The sequence below is a fragment of the Phocoena sinus genome, chromosome 16 (assembly GCF_008692025.1).
Source record: "Phocoena sinus isolate mPhoSin1 chromosome 16, mPhoSin1.pri, whole genome shotgun sequence".
In the NCBI taxonomy this organism is placed as follows: domain Eukaryota; kingdom Metazoa; phylum Chordata; class Mammalia; order Artiodactyla; family Phocoenidae; genus Phocoena; species Phocoena sinus.
This window is the reverse complement of record NC_045778.1, coordinates 73,343,469-73,365,806: the sequence shown is the minus strand read 5'-3', so window position 1 is coordinate 73,365,806 and position 22,338 is coordinate 73,343,469. Positions and strand designations below refer to the sequence as shown.

Sequence of the window (22,338 nt, the reverse complement as noted above, 5' to 3'; positions counted from 1 at the left end):
TTCCATCATCACAGAAGGTTCTATTGGACAGCGCTTCTCCAAACTCTCTGACTCACCTCCCTGGCCACAGCTGAGTGGCCCAGACCAGGCCACCTAACCCAAGGGCAGTCGAAGGATGGCCAGAAGGTCTATAGGATGATCTAAATTGAGGACTTTGCCCAGTAAAAAGGCAGTGACTAACTCGCCAGCCAGTTTCTCTCTCTGGGGAGTCTGAACTCAACAGAGTCAGTGAGTTGTAGTGGGAACATAAGAAGAGACACAACAGCAGAATTACAAAGCAGAGAGGGAAGCCACCAGTGGCGAGAGCCATGCTGAGAGAGGGAGAGGGGGAGCGGCTGGAAGGAAATGTCTACTATCTGAGAAGCGCACACCTTGACTGTCACAGGTTGGCCTGACTTCCAAATACCCTTCACCTGTGACTCTGTCTGCCAAAGCCAGCTGTCCCTGCACCCGGGGCAGCTGCAAGTGCCACGAACAAGACCCCAGCAGCAGCCTTCAGCCCGTGACATGGGAGGTGGTCTGCAGAACCCAGCTGTCTCGCTCCTCGTGTGGGAGAAACCGCAGGCGTGTGCTCTGTACTGGTTCTCAGAGTTCCTAGTGGGATAGAGCATGAGCTGCCCCAAATGGTAAACTGCTCGATGGAACACCCTTTTTTGGCTTCCTTTGTTTTCCTCTCACCTCTCCACTGCCCTGCTGGTGTTTCCTGGGACCATCTCCCAAATAAGCCACTTATACTCGAATCACTGCCTCAGAAGCTACTTCTGGGAGAATCTGAACTAAAACAGGTAAGGTAAACAGAGTAGGTCTTTGTACCTTGCAACGAAAAATGCCAAGCGTATATTGGCTCTGATCAATTTGGAGACTAGAATGTAATAAAAGACAATGAACGTTCATACATCACTGGTGAGAATGCAAAATGCTACAGCTCTTTGGGAAACAGCTTGGAAGTTTCTTATAAAGTTAAACATACACTTACCATATGACCCAGCAATCCCACTCCTAGATATTTACCCAAGGGAAATGAAAACTTATGTTCACACAAAAAGCTGTTCATGAATGTTTACAGTGGCTTTATTCATAGTCACCATAAAATTGGCAACAACCCAAATGTCCTTCAACTGGGGAACAGATAAACAAACAACGGAATACTACTCAGAAATAAAAGGGAACTCATACACATGGCAACACAGTGAATCCAAATACATTATGTGAAGTGAAAGAAGCCAGACTCAAAAGGCTACATTCTATGTAATTTCATTTGTGATATTCTTGTAACGACAAGACACAGGGACAGAAAATAAATCTGAGGTTACCAGAAGCTGGGGCTGGGGGAGGAGATGACTATAAAGGAATCTGGGGGAATTTCAGAGGGTGACGAAAATGTTCTCGATTGCGGTAGTACTTATATGACTATATGTATTTGTTAAAATGTACAGAACCGTGTGATTTTAAAAGGTGAAGTTTATATCTTAATGAAATAAATGGGGAAAATAAAAGATAATAAAGACAGTACTCTAAGCAAGGGCCCCAAACATGCTCTTGGACTGGCTGTGCCATAACCCGTCACGGCAGCTCAGGTGAGATGTAAATAAAGACATGCAGGCCAGTCGGTCAGGCAGCCCAGCCCATCTACAGCATCCCCTCATCCATGGACTCAGCCACTCTGCCCCAACACTCTCGAGATATGACGTACTCCCACCTGTCACAGTGCCCCCGGGGGAGTCATGTCAGATTTGGGGAGCTGGGGGAGAGGACATTCCCCTTCCCAATTCAGAATCACTGCTTTAGCTTCTCCTTAGGCCAGTACGGCCAGCCTACCAAGGGGAGAATGTCGACCAAAGTTTCCATTAGACAAATTAGAAACAACTTCCAAACACTCACCAGAGAACACAAGCAGACATCGGAGGCTGTGATTAGAGTTACAATGAAAGGGGCATCAACAGATACATAAACAAAATGTGATACATCCACCCAACGGAATATCACTCGGCCACCAAAAGGAATGCAGTCCTGACACCTGCTACCACAAGGATGAACCTTGAAAACGTCAGACTAAGTGAAAGAAGCCCAACACAAAAGGCCACATATTGTAAGATCGATTTATGTGAAATGTCCAGCAAGAGAGGACACAGACTGCCAGGAGCTGCAACAGGGGCAAATGGCGAGTGACTACTCACAGGTGTAGGGCTTCTTTTTGGGATGAAACTGCGTTGGAATGAGGTAGTGTTGACGGTTGCACCACACTGTGAATACACTGAAATGTACACTTTAAGTGGTGAATTTTGTGATACGTGAATTATATCTCAATCTTTTTAAAAAAGGAAAGAAAAGAAATACGCTCAAAGGCCAAACACTCATTACCAGAGACCCAGCCACTAGGCCAGAGTCCAAGGAAAGTGGCTCAGAAGGCTAGGGGATGGGTCGGGGTGGGAGTGGGGAGGAGAGGGGTGTGCTGCGGCCCGGTGTCACCTCCCCAGACCCACAGGCCTCGACCCGGCCATGCCGACCATAGGTAAGTTCCCTAAATTCTCTGATACTGAGAGCCTTTCTGCAAAGAGCAGAGAGGGCCTGGAGGATGGAGGGTGGGGTCTGGGGGGTGGCGGGTGATTCCTGGAGCTGGGACTCTGCTTCTGCTCGCATCTCACATGTGGTGTCTTGTTCACAACCGTTTTCCCCGTTAGACTGGGAAGCCCACGAGCACAAGGACCAGGTCTGCCTTGCTCACCTCTATGTCCACAGTCCCTGGAGCACGTGTGACGCTCAGAGTGACTGAACAAATGAGACCAGAGTGGAAATTAAAATCCTGTCTACAACTTGTCACAATCTATGTCTGAAGACTCAAGTAGCACAGGATAGACAAAACCTTCTTTTGGGTTTCAAGAGACAGGATTCAAGCTCTAGTTGTGCAACCCTGGGTGGGTCGTAGGTCTTCCCTGGCCTTCAGTTTCCTCTTCCTTTAAAAAGAGTTATTTGGCCAAGATGACCGTTCAGCACCTCCCCCAAACTCAAGCGCTGTATGATTCTGAAAGCATTTTTCCAAGGCGCTTAGAATTAAGTCAGTGCCATTGCAGAGGGACACTCACCAGCCCAGAAGGCTCCATGTGTGCCTCATCCTTTCTGGCTGAGGTGTGGTTTAGTCTAAAGGCAAGAGTCAGAGGAGACACATCAACTCCATTGACTAAGGCATAATATTTTCCATCAGGTGTCACAGCATTCTGGACTTTTTCCTTTTCCCCAGGGGACTCCCAAAAACTGTCCACACAAGCATCTGAAAATAATGTGTCCTGTGAAAAAGCATGCACACATGCACACACACACATCCCCCCTGGGGCAAAGAACCGCCAAGAGCCCAAACACGAAAAATCCTCCAGGCCCCCCTCCCCAGGCCAAGCTCCAGAAGCTGTATCCGGGAGATGCTGCATTTTTCTGGAATTGTGTCATTATTCACAAAGAAGTTCACTCTCAGGCCTCGCATCCACCCTAAAGCTGGGTTGGGCTGCCCAGAGCCACAGTGAAGAAAGAGCTGGCCACTCACACCATTTTTATGGTGAGCTATATGACCTCCAAACAAGCTGGGTGTGTGCCAGGGACAGAGCCGGGATGCTGGTCCAGCCTTGGAGAGGCCACACATCACACTTCAGGGACCAGGCTCACGCAGAGCTTGGACTCAGTCAATGGGACACATAAAACAGAGCAGCTGCATCGAGGACTCCAAGCTTCCAGTTAAAGGGGGAACACAGAGTGCAGGCTTGTCCCGCTCCTCCACAGGCCTCCAAAGGCAGGGTCCGGGGGCTGTGGAGACCATGACGCCGAGAGAAGCAGACATCAGCAGACATCAGCGACCTGGTGTGGCAGGTTTTCTGATGCAACCCAGAACCTGAGATAGTTCATGGTTGGCCCAATCCCCCACGCTCTTCCTTGGAATTTGGGAATTCCACCAAGGGCCAGTGTAATCTACTCTACTACTGAGCTCTACCACTGAGCTCAGAGGGGCACTGGGTGGTGTGGACACCACTGCGTCGTCCCTGGGCTGTCACCACTGAGCTGTCTCCAGGCTCAGAAGGACATGACAGCAGTATTCCCTCACCAGCAGGTCAGGACAGCCAGGGTCTGAAACCAGCCTGAAGCAATGAGATGGTCAAGGAAAGCCAGGCCAGCATCCCCTACCGGGCATAGGACAGGGCCTTCACAGTCCACACTGACCATGACCCTTGCCCTCCAGTGTCCAGCACTTTCCCTAAAAACTCCTGGCCTTTGGGACACTTGATTTACTGGCTCCAGGGGAAGAAGATGACTTACTTGATAAATAAATCTGGACAAGTTCCAAAGTTCAAACCCGCAACCAGGGTCTCATCTCTCAATTTCTTCAGGAAAGAGAAATGCTATTTATTGGGCTCTCCTCCAAGACCCCATAAACATGAGGGAAAAAACAATGAATGAGCCCCCCCAAGCCCCTCATTGAACCCCACTAGTCAGCAACTCACAACTAAAAGCAAATTCAATAAGGCCACAATTCCACCTGTCAACAATCCCACCTTTGCCTGTAAGTCAGGAGAAAACAGAAGTGAAGAATGTTCTACAGGAACACAGGAAGGTGGCTTTATGGGAAACATGAGGACAGAGGGAGGACTCTATTTGCCTAAGGTCACACTGCTACTCGGAGTAGAATGGAAACCAAACTCAGGCCACGTGACTCCTGGACCAGTGCTCTTCCCCCAGCGCCCCAGTGTAGCCACTGCACCCAGGTGTCTGGGTGCTCTGGGGGCCGGTGGAGCCATATGTCCCAGAGAGAGGTACTCATGGAACCTCCCGCCCCTCGGCCCTGGGAAAGGGCTGTGTTCCCGCTCACTGGGATCCAGCTGAGCCTCTCCCAGGAGTTTCACCATCTCTGCCCTCAGATTCCAAAACGGGAAACAGCAGGGCAGCTCTCTTGTCTATCACAGGCCTGAGCTGCCAGGGATCAGAGCGTGGTGATCCATCAGTTGCCCCTGCCATCAGGACCAGAAGCTGGGGCTGCCAGGCTCCACCCCACACCGACCAGACAGTTTCCCTTCCACACACCTGTCTCCAAGACGGTCTTACTACTGACACACCTGCCCATCAGCATACCTTGCAGCACAAGCAGCGACAGGGACCTGCCGGGCAGAGTGCTGGCTGCAGCACCTCAAGCGAAACGCCTTATTCCAGGTTCCCGGGCCGGGGCGAGCTTGGCACACCTGTCCAGATGTAGCACTGTCTCAAGGCAGTAAGGGTAGGATGAAGAAAACAGGTTCCTGTTCATGGGAGAGCTGCAAGTGGGAGATGCACAGGGCAAAGGAGCAGGATGCAAGTTCAAGACCACCAAGATCAAGGCCAGTGGCTCTCAACACTGGGACACCTGGCAGTGTGTGGAGTCATTTTTGGCTGTCGTAACTACAGGAGTGTTACTAGCATCTAGGGATGCTGTTAAAAACACCCTCCAGGGGCTTCCCTGGTGGCGCAGTGGTTGGGAGTCCACCTGCCAATGCAGGGGACATGGGTTCGTGCCCCAGTCCGGGAGGATCCCACATGCCACACAGCGACTGGGCCCGTGAGCCATGGCCATTGAGCCTGCGCGTCCGGAACCTGTGCTCCGCAATGGGAGATGCCACAACAGTGAGAGGCCCACATACCGCAAAAAAAAAAACAACAACACCCTCCAGGACTTCCCTGGTGGCGCAGTGGCTGAGAATCTGCCTACTGATGCAGGGGACACGGGTTCGAGCCCTGGTCTGGGAGGATCCCACATGCCGCAGAGCAATTGGGCCCATGAGCCACAACTACTGAGCCTGCACGTCTGGAGCTGTGCTCCGCGACAGTGAGAGGCCCGCGCACCGCGATGAAGAGTGGCCCCCGCTTGCCACAACTAGAGAAAGACCTCGCACAGAAATGAAAACCCAACACAGCCAAAAATAAATAAATAATTTTTTTAAAAAAACAAACAAAACACCCTCCAGTGCACAGGACAACCCCACAATAAAGGATTATCTAGCCCCAAATGTCAATACTGATAAGGCTGACAAACCCTGCTTTAGGCACATACCTTCTGGAAGGCTTTTTCTTTTACCTCTCCCCAGGCCCCTTTCATCATCCGCTGTATAAGACAGCAAGAAAAGAACAAGGGGAGCCTGACAATTACAACTTCAGATAAAAGTTCACAGCCTGTCAGAATGGAAGTTTGGGCTTTTCATCTATTACCATGACTATCAGTCACTGGGATGCAGGAAGGAAGGCCAGCCTTTGCGAAAATAACTCAGAGCAGAGACAGCTTTAAGAGGAAGTTCTCAGTACGTTCTTTAAAAAGTTTAAGCATCACAGAAAGGCCCTGGTGATGCCATAAGCATCCAACTTGTGCTACCTTTTTCATTTGATCAAATAAGCAGCCCTCTGCCAGGGGCTTTCGGATATGGCCTGATTTCTGTTGTAACGTGGTTTTAATCAAGGGATTGTGGCTCTTCATTCCTTCAGGAAATTCTGTCAAATGTTTCACATTCCTCATGGAGAACAACTGTCTGTACAGGTTAAGATCCCAAGTTTTAAATTGTGGGGTAAGTGGCGTTCTGTTGTTTCTTAATGTCAGTATGAGAAAAAATAAGAAGTGAAGAAGGAAAGAATGCAAATGTTCGTCAGTGAAAACACACACAAAACCAGAAACATTCTTCCCCTCGTGTACAAGGTCAACAATATCCGGGTAAATTTGCTTCATGTTTTTGCAGACCGCTGATGGAACATGAGAAATGCTATTGCAAAGGCCCCTCACAGGAGCGCCGGGAGACGCCTAAAAATAGACATTTTACCCAACGGGGGGTTATCTATTAGAACTGCATCATTCCCAGCGTGACTGAGCAGCACAAAGTGTGACACTGGGGCATGAAAAATATAGTAACGTATGCTATGACAAATTCTCTTTACTTAGAACGGGAGGAGATAAACTCAGCCGTGACTAGGCCACTCCCTTTGAAGCTCACTGCCAATTTTCCACGTAGCTCGTACCCAGTTATCAAGATGCTGATTTGGGAAAGTAAGGGGAGCGGATGGAGAGTCTGACACCTCCTTATCCCTTCCTGGAAGTAAGGGAGTGACATCAAAAGTTTTGTGAACCTTGTGCAAGTTAATTTCTCTGAGCCCCTCAGTTTTCATCTGGAAAATAGAGGTGGCTGTGAAAACTTAAAATGAGAACGTACAGGCCCAGGGCTCAGCACAGAGGAGGCCCTCACTCAACAACTGTGAGTTCATGCTGATTGGAGGGGACACCTTTCCAGGCACGGTCGACCCAGAGATCTGGGCACAGCACTCAGAGGGGAAATTCTGCCTCTCAAGAGTGTGTTTGGAGCCCAAAAGGACCCAACTCTTCACAGACTCGAGTTGTTTTAATCTACTCCGTGAGTCCCTATCCAGCTGGTCAGAAATGTGGGACGGCAGGGACTCCTGGGAGCAAAAATTGGTAAAGCTGTTCTGGAAAGCAATTCGGTAGCACTCACCAACATCCCTCCACCATCAAGTCCACTTCCGGTGTCTGCAGTGTCCCTGCACACGTGCACAGAGTTATGATAATGATAATAATGATGGTATAATAGTAGCCAACCTTTATGAAGCATTTAAAGGGTTCTAAATGTTTCACATGTAATTTATACACATACATTTGACACATTATAATCTGGTATAATCTACATGTGATATTTATTTGATATAGATAAGTAACTTCACCCTACAAAGTAGGTCTTGTTTCTTGGGGTTTTTTTTTAACTATATTTGAACAAAGTAGGTTTTATTATTATCTTTATTTTACGGTATAGAAAGTGGAGACATGGAGAGCTTAGTAATTTGCCCTAGGTCAAGGGTCAACAAATGTTTTCAGTAAGAGGCCAGATGGTAAATATTTTAGGTGGACCAGATGGTTGCTGTCACAACTATTCAACTCTGCTGTTGCGTCATGAAAGCAGCCCCAGACAACAGTAAACACATGAGCATGGCTATATTCCAACAAAACTTTATTTATGGACACTGAATTTTGAATCTCAAAAAATTTTCATATATCAGGAAACATTTATCTTTTGATTTTCTTTTTCAACCATTTGAAAATAAGAAAATCATTCTTGCCTCATGGGCCATACAAAAACATGAGGAGGGCAGATTTGGCCAGAGGGCTGCAGTTTGCCAACCCCGCCCTGGGTCGTACACCCCTGACCCCCAACCCCTCAAGTGAAGTCCCATTTCAAAGCCAGGCAGTCTAGCTCCAGAAGGCAGTCGTGATGTCATGCCTTCATTACTTCATTTAACAGCAAAAGGAAGGATATATAAATGGTTCAGTAAGTTACGCACGCATATTATGAGATGTGTTGCAGCATTAAAAGTCACGCACACATGGACTGACCAGCAGCAGATCTGGACACGTGAAGTGAAAAAAGCAAGTTGTCCGCCAATATGTACATCATGTCCCCATACGTGTATTAAAAATAAAAGTGTGTATATTATGTATACATAAATACACACTTATTGGTGGACATATAAACAGTGAACATAAAGAAACAGTTCTAGAAAGAACAGGAAACCTCAAGGGCAGTGAGGGCGGCGGGTTGGTGGCGGTGAGGGGAGTTTTGAGCTCTCCTGTGAATGTATGCTGCTCTGTAATTTGAACCTTTTACATCCCAAATGCATCCTTCTACTTCTTGCATAATGAAAGGAAAAAAAAATCGAGGTCCTAGTTACAAGGCACTACTACTGACATACTTTGAGCTCTCTGAGCAGTTTCCATGTACTTGGATCTAAACAAAAGCTGGTTATAATTAATTACTGAAGGACAAAGACATTCTTTCCAGAAGGGAAAACAAACAAGCCAACAAAGGTGGCATAAACTATAGTAAGTAAACACAGCTCTGTCTCTCTCTATCAACAGTGATTTTTCTAATTGCACATGTGTACAACCTAACCTTCTCTAGACACCATTAACCTTCAAACCAAGGATGTCAGTTGTAAACAAAGCTGTCAAGGTTTTCATCTGGTGTGTGATAGTCCAGGCCTAGCTTTCTTCCCTGCATAAACTTTAATTTATGAAGTTATTTTGGTTTGCTCCACTGGCATAAGCACAGCTAAAGGGGGAGTCATCGACTGGGGAAACGAGATTTCCCCCAGTGCCAATTTTTAAATCCAGCCTCCAGGTCATCTTATTTTTTGGATGCTTCCCACAGTCACATTTTTGGTTTGTTTTACATGAAAGAGCACATTCCCTTTCCCCAAGCCAGGTTTACCATTTCCCGTTGTTCTTATTAAACGCATCTTATTCAAGTGGAATGTTCTCAGAGTTTCCGCCTTTCACTGGCCTGGGTAGGAGGCGTGGAGTGGATACCCCAAGACGGTCACATGGACTCTGCACTCCAGGTTACCTCTGCGTGCCATGCAATCACATCTGCGGAACGTAAGAAGGTCCAAGATCCCACTCTGACCCCAGGACCACAGGCTTTTCTCATCTGGAACAGACCCCCATGAGGCCCTCAGCCACTCCCTCTGTGTCCATTAAAACAGCAGCTGCCGAAGCAGACTCTGATGGTGCTAAAATGCAAACCTGGGAGGAGCCCAGTCCTTCGCAGGTGACATTCTCATCAGAGCTGCGAGGGCCTTCGGTTGACCAAACAATGAATGTTTTTGATCCTGAGCAACACCTGGCTTGGAGGGTCCAGGAGGGAGCTTTAAACCTCAACTAGGCATGCCATGCTAGTCTCAAATCCGTGACACAACTGTATGAATTGCTAAAACCGGCAAGAAGAGCTATCCTAGCCAGCATTTGAACCCAGCCAGCCATCTTGCAGCCTTCAGACATCATCTCTTCCGATGTGGCCATGACTGATTTCTTCAGCTGACTGATCTGTGATGGATCATCACTTGCCCCTTTGAACAGGGCAATTCTAATTCCTTGCTTTTGTGGTGGGATCAATTTTATGTTTTCCAAATGTTCTCCCACCACATTAGGAATAGAAAATAAACTGTTATACAATTTACTTTAGGTATATAGTTTTTTTTGTTGTTGTTGTTGTTTTTGCGGTACGCAAGCCTCTCACTGTTGTGGCCTCTCCCGTTGCGGAGCACAGGCTCCGGACGCACAGGCTCAGCGGCCATGGCTCACGGGCCCAGCCACTCCACGTTATGTGGGATCTTCCCGGACCGGGGCACAAACCCGTGTCCCCTGAATCAGCAAGCAGACTCTCAACCACTGTGCCACCAGGGAAGCCCTGATATAGTTTTTTTTTTTTTTTTATGATGTTTACCCTCTTACTCTTGTTTTAAAGACACATTCACCCCAACCTTCATTGTGGCATTATTTTTTTTTTTTTTTTTTTTTTTTGGCTGCGCCAGGTCTTAGCTGCGGCACACAGGATCTTCATTGCCACGTGCGGGATATTTAGTTGCGGCATGTGAACTCTTAGTTGCCGCATGTGGGATCTAGTTCCCTGACCAGGGATCGAACCCAGGCCCTCTGCATTGGGAGCGCAGAGTCTTAGCCCCTGGACCACTAGGGAAGTCCCTACCCTCTTACATTTTTAAGTGCACGATATAGTATTGTTTATTGTTAACTATAGGCACAATGTGTACAGCAGATCTCTAGAATTATTCTTGCATAACTGAAACTCTATACCTATTAAACAGCAACTCCGCGTTACCCTCCTCCCCTCCCGCTCATGGTAACCACTCTACTTTCTGCTTCTATCAGTTTGACTATTTCAGTTTCCTCATATAAGTGGAATCATACAGTGTTTGTCCTTCTGTGAAGAGCTTATTTCACTTAGCATAACGTTCTCAAGATTCATCCACGTTGTCTGTCGCATGTGGCAGGATTTCCTTCTTTTTTAAGGCTGAATAATATACCGCTGTGTGTGTGTGTGTGTGTGTGTGTGTGTGTGTGTGTGCGCGCGCGCGCGCGCGCGTTTTCTTAATCCATTCATCTGTCAAAGGACATTTAGGTTGTTTCCATCTCTTTGCTATAGTGAATAATGCTGCAATGAACATGGGTGTACAAACATCTCTTTGAGATCCTGATTTCAATTCTTTTTGATAAATACCCAGAAGTGGAATTGCTATCATATGGTAGTTCTATTTTTAATATTTTGAGGACCCTCCATACTGTTTCCCGCAGCAGCTGTACCGTTTTACATTCCCATCAACAGGGCACAGGGGTTCCAGTTTCTCCACATCCTCGCCAACACTTTTTATTTTTTGTTTTTTGACAACGGCCATCCTAATGGGTGTGAAGTATTATCTCACTGTGGCTCTGATTTGCACTCCCCTGATGATTAGAGATGTTGAGTATCTTTTCATATACTTGTCAGCCATTTGTATGTCTTCTTTGGAGAAATGTCTATTCAAGTCCTTTGCCTTTTTCTTAATTGGGTTATTTGGTTTTTTGCTATTGAGTTCTAGGAGTCCCTTATTTTGGGGGGATATTAATCCCTTATCAGGTATGTGGTTTACAAACATACAGTTTACTTCAGAGCAGTATTTTATGGCCTATTTGAATACAAGATTTTCAGACATCTATATGAGGAGCCAGCAAGATAATGCCTGTGGGCCAAATCTGGCCCATGTCCATTTGTTTAGGCATAGGCTATGGCTGCTTTCAAGCTACCATGGTCAAGTTCAGTAGTACCACAGAGGCCACCCAGGCCACAAGTCTAAAATATTTACTATCTGCCCTTTTCAGAAAAGGTTTGCTAAACCCTGGTATACAGGATCAAGGCTTAAACGCAAATGTCTATTTTGGCCCCAACCATAATGTAACAGGAAGGACAATTCTGAGTCTGACTGTTCTCTTTAAACACTGTGATTTTTATGACTGGAAACAACTTTAAAACCCAAGCTCCGGGGCTTCCCTGGTGGCGCAGTGGTTGAGAGCCCGCCTGCCGATGCGGGGGACACGGGTTCGTGCCCCGGTCCGGGAAGATCCCACATGCCGCGGAGAAGCTAGGCCCACGAGCTATGGCCGCTGAGCCTGCGCGTCCGGAGCCTGTGCTCCGCAACGGGAGAGGCCACAACAGTGAGAGGCCCGCATACCGCAAAAAAAAAAAAAACAAAAACAAAAAAACCCCAAGCTCCTACCACCCAGGACTACAAGTTACTGAGGAGTCTCTGGCACTACCAGGAGGTGCCTATTCTTACACAGTTGGGGTAGACAGTCGTGGTTTTCACTTTGTGGCCCTCCTTCCTCCCCTCCTCCGACAGCCATTCAACCTGACCCCCTGCCATCATTCCTTCCCTCCACTCCAGGCATCAGACAGGCAAGAGAGATCGTGCTACTAAAAAGTGTATCTTCCAGGACTTTCCGGCTGCTTTTCCGAAAAGATGCTCTCTTTGCACTGGGGTTGCTAAGAGGGCTGCTATGGGACCCCCTGAGCAGCCAAGAATTAAGTGGAGGAGAGACCAGCAGAGCTGCAAGGGACAGAAAGAACCCCAGGGACATTATTTGAATCCTGGACCCAGAAATCCAACAATACCCTAGATTCCCAGACACAGGAGGCCACAAATTCTCATTTTTGTTTAAGCTAGTTAGATTTGCATTTCTGTCACTTGCTACCCCAGGATTTCTGAGTACTGCAGTTGTGATCTTTTCATGTTCTACTCCTTGCAGTTAAGAGTTCACAGATTATTTTCCATGTTTCTGCATTATCTTAAGAATTTTCACCTTTAACGGGTATATAACCCATTAGATGGGACAAACCTGACCTGGCTACCCAGCCTACTGCTACAACACAGACCCCACTGGGTGCCATAATCCAGACTCGGCAAATCTTGCACACAGCACAAGACACAACCGGCAGAGTACCATGATGCCATGGGCAGCCCCTGTCACGCAGGAGACCACCTCCAATCAGCCAGGTGCCCACCTAACCAACAAGCCCAGGTATTGCCTGGGCACCAATGCTAACGAGGCTATCTTCCTAGTGTCAATGAGTTACAGCCTGTGGGTGTTTAGCTATGAAAGCCCGACAGCAACCCTTCCCCTGCCTAGACCTCGTCCCCCACATCCAAGACTCCACGCTGTCGGATTCCCCACTAAGCAGTAAAACTTTCCCACTTAGTGCTCAATCTTTGGTCTCTTAGTCTTTATTTTTTTCTTTAACAGAGGGTAAATTACTTGTGTTATTTGCAAGCTTTTCCCTCAAGGAGGCAAGTTCCAGATCAAGGCAGAGACCATGTCTGCCAGGCTAACCCAGTCGCCCCAGTGCCTGGTACCAGAGCAGGGCTCAGTGCCTGTTTGTTGGTGGATAAATTAAATGAATGAATGAATATTTCCTAAGTGCCAGTCACTACAGCATTTTTCACAATCATGTATATATAACACTGCCTCTTTCTACAGTTACGCCAGCTTCATTCTGGCAAAAGACGCTCCCTCCCAGAGAAGTTTGTGGTCAGCAGTATAGGACAGAATTTGAAGAAAGACCCGTGTTAGGAAAAGCTACATTTTGGCGAAGGCTCATTGGACCTGTCAGCCGCTGACAGGGCTGGGAAGAGAGTGCACTGTAGGCCACCTGTCACATGGCCCTAAAGCGAAGTTGCTCGAGGGTTACTACTCCCTTTTGCCCACAGGAAAGAGCCCTCCTTGTGACCACAAATGGACCACAGGCCAACCCCTCAGGTTGGCATGGCCCAGCCCAGCTTTGCCCTCCTCCATTTGTTCTCACAGAAGCCCTGGAAATAGGTGGTGGTACCATCCCTAGTTTATAGATGAGGAAACCAAGAGAATGATTCAGTATAGGTCACCCCGCCTAGGAAGTGCTGCATTAATTTTTTTATTTTTTTGGCCACGCTGCGTGTCATGCGGGATCTTATTTCCCTGACCAGGGATCGAACCTGTGCCCCCTGCAGTCAAAGTGCAGAGTCCTAACCACTGGACCACCAGGGAAGTCCTTTTTGTCTTTTTTGGTGTTGCATTAATTAAGAAGGAGGTGGTTAGGCTGAGGCAGCCTACATAAGCCAACCAAAATCTAAGCCTGTAAGTGCTTCGAGGTTACGAAATTAAAAGGCTAAGGACAACCAATCACAAAGAGCCAACTGGGCTTTACATTTCAGTCAACTGAATCATTTCCTTTCTTTGCTTTCGCAGTTTCTCTATATAAGTCCCCCCAGCCCCCAGTCAGTGGAACACTCCTAACTGCTTCTGGTTTGGCACTGCCCGATAGGAACTGATTTTTGCTCCAATAAACCCTTAAAATTTTTAATATCCCTCAGTTTATCTTTTAACAGAAGTGTCTAGAGCCCAGATGTTTTTCAACCCCTAACCCACACTCTTGCAATCAACCGTGGTCACAGATGGACCAGTGGCCCCAGCAAAGGGCTAAGAGTCTGGCACCAGCCTGCTCCCTCTGACCTCAGGGCCCTGTGGCCTGGGCATCTGCATCCTGAATGTTCCAGCTGGCCAGCATCAAGTCATGAACCTCTCTGCATCCTCTTTCCTTTCAAAACCCTGCTTCCGAGGGGTCTGCCCATGTGGACAGAAGGCCCTGCTTCTGAGGCGTCTGCCCACGTGGACAGAAGGCTGCTACAAGCCCCCTTTCAGCCCCCGCAGCCCCTGCATGGTTCGGGCCTCTGATGAGGAAGCTCCAGGTTCCTTTACTTCATTCTCCTTGGGGTTTTTTGTTTTTTATTTGTTTGTTTTTCTGTTTGGTTTTAGTCAATGAGCTTTCTCAATAACAAAACTTCCTTCCTCTCTTTCGAGCAAGAAGTCAGGCTCTGAAGGTTGCAGACATCATTTAGATTTTACAAAAAAGAAATAAATATATATTTTTTTTTGGCGGGGGGGGCTGCGTTGGGTCTTCGTTGCTGCGCACGGGGTCTCTCTAGTTGCGGCGAGTAGGGCTACTCTTCGTTGCGGTTCGTGGGCTTCTCATTGGGTGGCTTCTCTTGTCGTGGAGCATAGGCTCTAGGCACACGGGCTCAGTAGTTGTGGCTCACAGGCTCTAGAGTGCAGGCTCAGTAGTTGTGGCGCATGGGCTGAGTTGCTCCACGGCATGTGGGATCTTCCCGGACCAGGGCTCGAACCCGTGTCCCCTGCACTGGCAGGCAGATTCTTAACCACTGCGCCACCAGGGAAGCCCTATATATATTTTTAAGTGGAAAATCATGTTTTTCAAATGGCTTGGTTTCAACACTGCCTCCCCAAACAAAGTTTTCTACTGAGTGTCTTCTGCTCTTTCACGGTAAAGTGACTACGCAACTTATTGTCCAAGCAGGGACCCTTTTAAGAATGAAAGGGGACACTATGAATCCTAACACTGGCCACATTATCACCCTTCTTTGCAGGGGTCACCACTTCTCGACGGGGCCCAGGAGAACGTGGCGAACCACTTCCAGACAGCAAACTGCATTCGGTTATTTAATGTCGGGCCCTGGAATAGTCAACCGCCATGCAGTCCACTTTTAAATAAAGAAGAAGATTCTCTTCACTCTGCTCTATGACACTGGAGCTTGAGTGTCTAACAGAAGGGAGGCGTTTCTCTGTTTGCTGCCCAAGAAGCCAAAGGATCCAGCTTTAAGGATCTTTATTTTCTAGCAGTAATTCTAATGTGCTGAGACTAAACCTTTGTAGTCCCCGAATTTTCTCAGGCGCTGAGGAGTGGGGTGTCTAGTCCCAGAACAAAGAGGGCTGGGAGGATCATTGTGTCCATCCCAGCCGCCAGGCATGGCCACACCCATCATTCCAGATGGAATCGAATCTCTGCCCTTTATTTTAAAACTTCAGAGGAAATCGTGCCACCTCCCCAGGGTGAGCTAGTCCAAATTTTCACTGTGATCTTCAGGGCTAGGCACCTCTCCTTCCAGTTCACCCTCCACCCAGGAAAGCAATAACATCTGATCTTCCAGCCTGTCATCTGGGCAGCTTCCATCCACTATAAGGGGTATCCTCTCCTCTGCAGGCCAGAAAGCCCTCTCTGCACCCAGAAAATACTCAGGACATGAAAAAGGAACACACACACACACACACACACACACACACACACACACACACACACACACACACACAGAGATCCCCCTTCCTCCCCAGCTCAGCAGGCTCCCCTCCTGGCCTTTTAATCCCCAGGCAGATTGCAAATGGAAAGACAGGAAATGCAAGATTCAGTGCTTGAGCCATTTCCATCTTAACTCCAGCCCTCCCCCACCCCAGTCTCTCTTCCCTTGACAGACAGACAACCCATTAAGAGCTCGCCCATAATAGTCTTTCCTGTAAGAACTTGTAAACAGCATCCTTGGAGCTTCAGCTTGGGTATTTCCCAGCTCACTTGCTTCCATTTCCTTTGTCGTGGAATGTTCCCATGGGGAGTGGGAGAAGCTGATGGGAGGGTCTCTCCCCTTGCACCTGCCTTCCCCAGCTCCCCACCTCCTTCAGTATCCCAGAAGTTTAAGGGTCTTCCCCTTGAACACTGCTGCTGTCACTTAGCTTTGTGTGTTACTTTTTGTTTCCTTGAAGAAAGCCCTTCCATTCAGTATACTGGAGACTCCAGATAATGCCTGCCATGGCCTTCACTCCAACACATTCCGACTGCTAAGTATTCATACAGGGTTCTTGCCAGTTCTCAGCATTAAATGAACAATATCTGTGCCTGCTGAAATTATGTTTTAAGTGAACCCTGTGCCTGCAAAACTGCTTTGTAAAAAAAAAAAAAGAACTTGTTTTTATTATATAACTTAAAGTTTTCAAGGCAAATATATTATGGAAAAGGACAGGGGTCCCAAACTGGGGGTTGGTCAGGTGACATAATTGAGTAAAGGGGACTTGGTATGAGGCAAGAGGGAATAGTGGGGTCTATGGTGAAATGTAGAGCCTGAAACCTTGCCCCAAAATAGACAACCAATATACAACTGTAGACAGATGTTGCTACGTAAGAACTCCTATTTCATATTGCCAAAACTTCCAGTTTTCATTTTTTTTATTTTTGAATTTTATTTTATTTATTTTTTTATACAGCAGGTCCTTATTAGTCATCAATTTTTTTTTTTTTTTTTTACGGTACGTGGGCCTCTCACCTTTGTGGCCTCTCCCGTTGCGGGGCACAGGCTCTGGACGCGTAGGCTCAGCAGCCATGGCTCACGGGCCCAGCCGCTCCGCGTCATGTGGGATCTTCCCGGACCGGGGCACGAACCCGCGTCCCCTGCATCGGCAGGCGGACTCTCAACCACTGCGCCACCTGGGAAGCCACTTAGTCATCAATTTTATATACATCAGTGTATACATGTCAATCCCAATCGCCCAATTCATCACACCACCACCCCCTCCCACCCACAGCTTTCCACCCTTGGCGTCGATACGTTTGTTCTCTACTTCTGTGTCTCAATTTCTGCCCTGCAAACGGTTCATCTGTACCATTTTTCTAGGTTCCACATATATGCACTAACATACAATATTTATTTTTCTCTTTCTGACTTACTTCACTCTGTATGACAGTCTCCAGATGCATGCACGTCTCTACAAATGACCCAATTTCGTTCCTTTTTATGGCTGAGTAATATTCCATTGTATATACATACCACATCTTCTTTATCCATTCGTCTGTCGGTGGGCATGTAGGTTGTTTCCGTGACCTGGCTATTGTAAACAATGCTGCAATGAACATTGGGGTGCATGTGTCTTTTTGAATTATGGTTTTCACTGGGTATATGCCCAGTAGTGGGATTGCTGAATCATATGGTAATTCAATTTTTAGTTTTTTTTTTTTTTTTTTTTTTGGGTTACATGGGCCTCTCACTGTTGCGGCCTCTCCCGTTGTGGAGCACAGGCTCCGGACGTGCAGGCTCAGTGGCCATGGCTCACGGGCCCAGCCGCTCCGCGGCATGTGGGATCTCCCCGGACCGGGGAACGAACCCACGTCCCCTTCATCAGCAGGCGGACTCTCAACCACTGTGCCACCAGGGAAGCCCAAATTTTTAGTTTTTTAAGGAACCTCCATACTGTTCTCCATAGTGGCTGTATCAATTTACATTCCCACCAACAGTGCAAGAGAGTTCCCTTTTCTCCACACCCTCTCCAGCATTTGTTGTTTGTACATTTTCTGATGATGCCCATTCTGACTGGTGTGAGGTGATACCTCATTGTAGTTTTGATTTGCATTTCTCTAATAATTGTGATTTGAGGAGCTTTTCATGTGCCTCTTGGCCATCTGTATGTCTTCTTTGGAGAAATGTCTATTTAGGTCTTCTGCCCATTTTTGGATTGGGTTGTTTGTTTCTTTAATATTGAGCTGCATGAGCTGTTTATATATTTTGGAGATTAATCCATTGATTCATTTGCAAATACTTTCTCCCATTTTGAGGGTTGTCTTTTCGTCTTGTTTATGGTTTCCTTTGCTGTGCAAAAGCTTTCAAGTTTCATTAGGTCCCATTTGTTTAGTTTTGTTTTTATCTCCATTACTCTAGGAGGTGGATCAAAAAATATCTTGCTGTGATTTATGTCAAAGAGTGTTCTTCCTATGTTTTCCCCTAAGAGTTTTATAGTGTCTGGTCTTACACTTAGGTCTCTAATCCATTTTGAGTTCATTTTTGTGTATGGTGTTAGGGATTGTTCTAATTTCATCCTTTTCCATGTAGCTGTCCAGTTTTCCCAGCACCACTTATTGAAGACTGTCTTTTCTCCATTGTATATCCTTACTTCTTTGTCATAGATTAGTTGACCATAGGTGTGTGGGTTTATTTCTGGGCTTTCTATCTTGTTCCATTGATCTATGTTTCTGTTTTTGTGCCAGTACCATATTGTCTTGATTACTGTAGCTTTGTAGTATAGTCTGAACTCAGGAGGTCTGATTCCTCCAGCTCTGGTCTTTTCCCTCAAGACTGCTTTGGCTATTCGGGGTCTTTTGTGTTTCCATGCAAATTTTAACATTTTTTGTTCTAGTTCCGTAAAAAATGCTATTGGTAATTTGATAGGGATTGCATTGAATCTGTAGATTGCTTTGGGTAGTAGAGTCATTTTCACAATATTGATTCTTCCAATCCAAGAACATGGTATATCTCTCCATCTGTTGGTATCATCTTTAAGTTCTTTCATCAGTGTCTTACCGTTTTCTGCATACAGGTGTTTTGTCTCCTTAGGTAGGTTTATTCCTAGGTACTTTATTCTTTTTATTGCAATGGTAAATGGGAGTGTTTCCTTAATTTCTCTTTCAGATTTTTCATCATTAGTGTATAGGAATGCAAGAGATTTCTGTGCATTAATTTTGTATCCTGCAACTTTACCAAATTCTTGAGTAGCTCTAGTAGTTTTCTGCTGGCATCTTTAGGATTCTCTACGTATAGTATCATGTCATCGCAAACAATGACAGTTTTACTTCTTCTTTTCCAATTTGTATTCCTTTTATTTCTTTTTCTTCTCTGATTGCTGTGGCTAGGACTTCCAAAACTATGCTGAATAATAGTGGTGACAGTGGACATCCTTGTCTTGTTCCTGATCTTCGAGGAAATGCTTTCAGTTTTTCACCATTGAGAATGATGTCGTATATGGCCTTTATTATGTTGAGGTAGGTTCCCTCTATGGCCACTTTCTGGAGAGTTTTTATCATAAATGGGTGTTGAATTTTGTCAAAAGCTTTTTCTGCATCTATTGAGATGATCATATGGTTGTTATTCTTCAATTTGTTAATATCGTTTATCACATTGATTTATGGTATATTGAAGAATCCTTGCATCCCTGGGATAAATCCCACTTGATCATGGTGTATGATTCTTTTAATGTGTTGTTGGATTCTGTTTGCTATTATTTTGTTGAGGATATTTACATCTATATTCATCAGTGATATTGGTCTGTAATTTTCTTTTTTTGTAGTATCTTTGTCTGGTTTTGGTATCAGGGTGATGGTGGCCTCATAGAATGAGTTTGGGAGTGTTCCTTCCCCTGCAATTTTTTGGAAGAGTGTGAGAAGGATGGGTGTTAGCTCTTCTCTAAATGTCTGATAGAACTCACCTGTGAAACCATCTGGTCCTGGACTTCTGTTTGTTGCAAGATTTTTAATCACAGTTTCAATTTCATTACTTGTGATTGGTCGGTTCATATTTTCTATTTCTTCCTGGTAGAGTCTTAGAAGGTTATACCTTTCTAAGAATTTGTCCATTTCTTCCAGGTTGTCCATTTTATTGGCATAGAGTTGCTTGTAGTAGTCTCCTTAGGACGCTTTGTATTTCTGTGTTGTCTGTCGTAACTTCTCCTTTTTCATTTCTAATTTTATTGATTTGAGTTCTCTCCCTCTTTTTCTTGATGAGTCTCGCTAATGGTTTATCAATTTTGTTTTATCTTCTCAAAGAACCAGCTTTTAGTTTTATTGATCCTTGCTATTGTTTTCTTTGTTTCTATTTCATTTATTTCTGCTCTGATCTTGATGATTTCTTTCCTTCTGCTAACTCTGGGTTTTGTTTATTCTTCCTCTAGTGCCTTCAGGTGTAAGGTTAGATTGTTTATTTGAGATTTTTCTTGTTTCTTGAGGTAGGCTTGTATAGCTATAAACTTCCCTCTTAGAACTGCTTTTTCTGCCTCCCATAGGTTTTGGATTGTCATGTTTTCATTGTCATTTGTCTCTAGGTATTTTTTGATTTCCTCTTTGATTTCTTCAGTGATCTCTTGGTTATTTAGTAACGTACTGTTTAGCCTCCATGTGTTTGTGTTTTTTACGTTTCTTTCCCTGTAATTCATTTCTAATCTCATAGCACTGTGGTCAGGAAAGATGCTTGATATGATTTCATTTTTCTTAAATTTACTGTGGCTTGATTTGTGACCCAAGATGTGATCTATCCTGGAAAATGTTCTGTGCGCACTTGAGAAGAAAGTGTAATCTGCTGTTTCTGGATGGAATGTCCTATAAGTATCAATTAAATCTATCTGGTCTTTTGTGTCATTTAAAGCTTCTGTTTCCTTATTTATTTTCATTTTGGATGATCTGTCCATGGGTGTAAGTGAGGTGTTAAAGTCCCCCACTATGATTGTGTTACTGTCGATTTCCTCTTTTATAGCTGTTAGCAGTTACCTTATGTATTGAGGTGCTCCTACGTTGGGTGCATATATGTTTATAATTGTTATATCTTCTTCTTTGATTGTTCCCTTGATCGTTATGTAATGTCCTTCCTTGTCTCTTGTAACATTCTTTATTTTAAAGTCTATTTTATCTGACATGAGTATTGCTACTCCAGTTTTCTTTTGATTTCCACTGGCATGGAATATCTTTATCCATCCCCTCACTTTCAGTCTGTACGTGTCCTTAGGTCGGAAGTGGGTCTCTTGTCGACAGCATATAGATGGGTCTTGTTTTTGTATCCATTCCACAAGCCTGTGTCTTTTGGTTGGAGCATTTAATCCATTCACGTTTAAGGTAATTATCGATATGTATGTTCCTATGACCATTTTATTAATTGTTTTGGGTTTCTTTTTGAAGGTCCTTTTCTTCCCTAGTGTTTCTCACTTAGAGAAGTTCCTTTAGCATTTGTTGTAGAGCTGGTTTGGTGGTGCTGAATTCTTTTAGCTTTTGCTTGTCTGTAAAGCTTTTGATTTCTCCATCGAATCTGAATGAGATCCTTGCCGGGTAGAGTAATCTTGGTTGTAGGTTCTTCCCTTTCATCACTTTAAGTATATCATGCCACTTCCTTCTGGCTTGTAGAGTTTCTGCTGAGAAATCAGCTGTTAACCTTATGGGAGTTCCCTTGTATATTATTTGTCATTTTTCCCTTGCTGCTTTCAATAATTTTTCTTTGTCTTTAATTTTTGCCAGTTTGATTACTTTGTGTCTTGGCATGTTTTTCCTTGGGTTTATCCTGTATGGGACTCTCTGCACTTCCTGGACTTGGGTGGCTATTTTCCTTTCCCATGTTGGGGAAGTTTTCGACTATAATCTCTTCAAATATTTTCTCAGGTCCTTTCTCTCTCTCTTCTCCTTCTGGGACCCCTATCATGCGAATGTTGTTGCGTTTAATGTTGTCCCAGAGGTCTCTTAGGCTGTCTTCATTTCTTTTCATTCTTTTTTCTTTATTCTGTTCTGCAGCAGTGAATTCCACCATTCTGTCTTCCAGGTCACTTATCCATTCTTCTGCCTCAGTTATTCTGCTATTGATTCCTTCTAGTGTATTTTTCATTTCAGTTATTATATTGTTCATCTCTGTTTTTTTGTTCTTTAATTCTTCTAGGTCTTTGTTAAACGTTTCTTGCATGTTCTCCATCTTTGCCTCCATTTTTTTTCCAAGGTTGTGGATCATCTTCACTATCATTATTCTGAATTTGTTTTCTGGAAGGTTGCCTATCTCCACTTCATTTAGCTGTTTTTCTGGGGTTTTATCTTGTTCCTTCATCTGGTACATTGCCCTGTG

At 45.4% G+C, this 22,338-nt stretch overlaps 1 protein-coding gene and 1 non-coding gene across 8 annotated transcripts in view; both read right to left on the bottom strand.

Annotated features, from left to right (window-relative positions):
- GRK5 (G protein-coupled receptor kinase 5) overlaps positions 1–22,338 on the bottom strand; it is a 224,645-nt gene that overhangs the window by 179,830 nt on the left and 22,477 nt on the right. The window lies entirely within an intron of this gene.
- TRNAQ-UUG lies at positions 13,837–13,909 on the bottom strand. The gene has a single exon. It is a non-coding gene; the product is annotated as a tRNA-Gln (tRNA).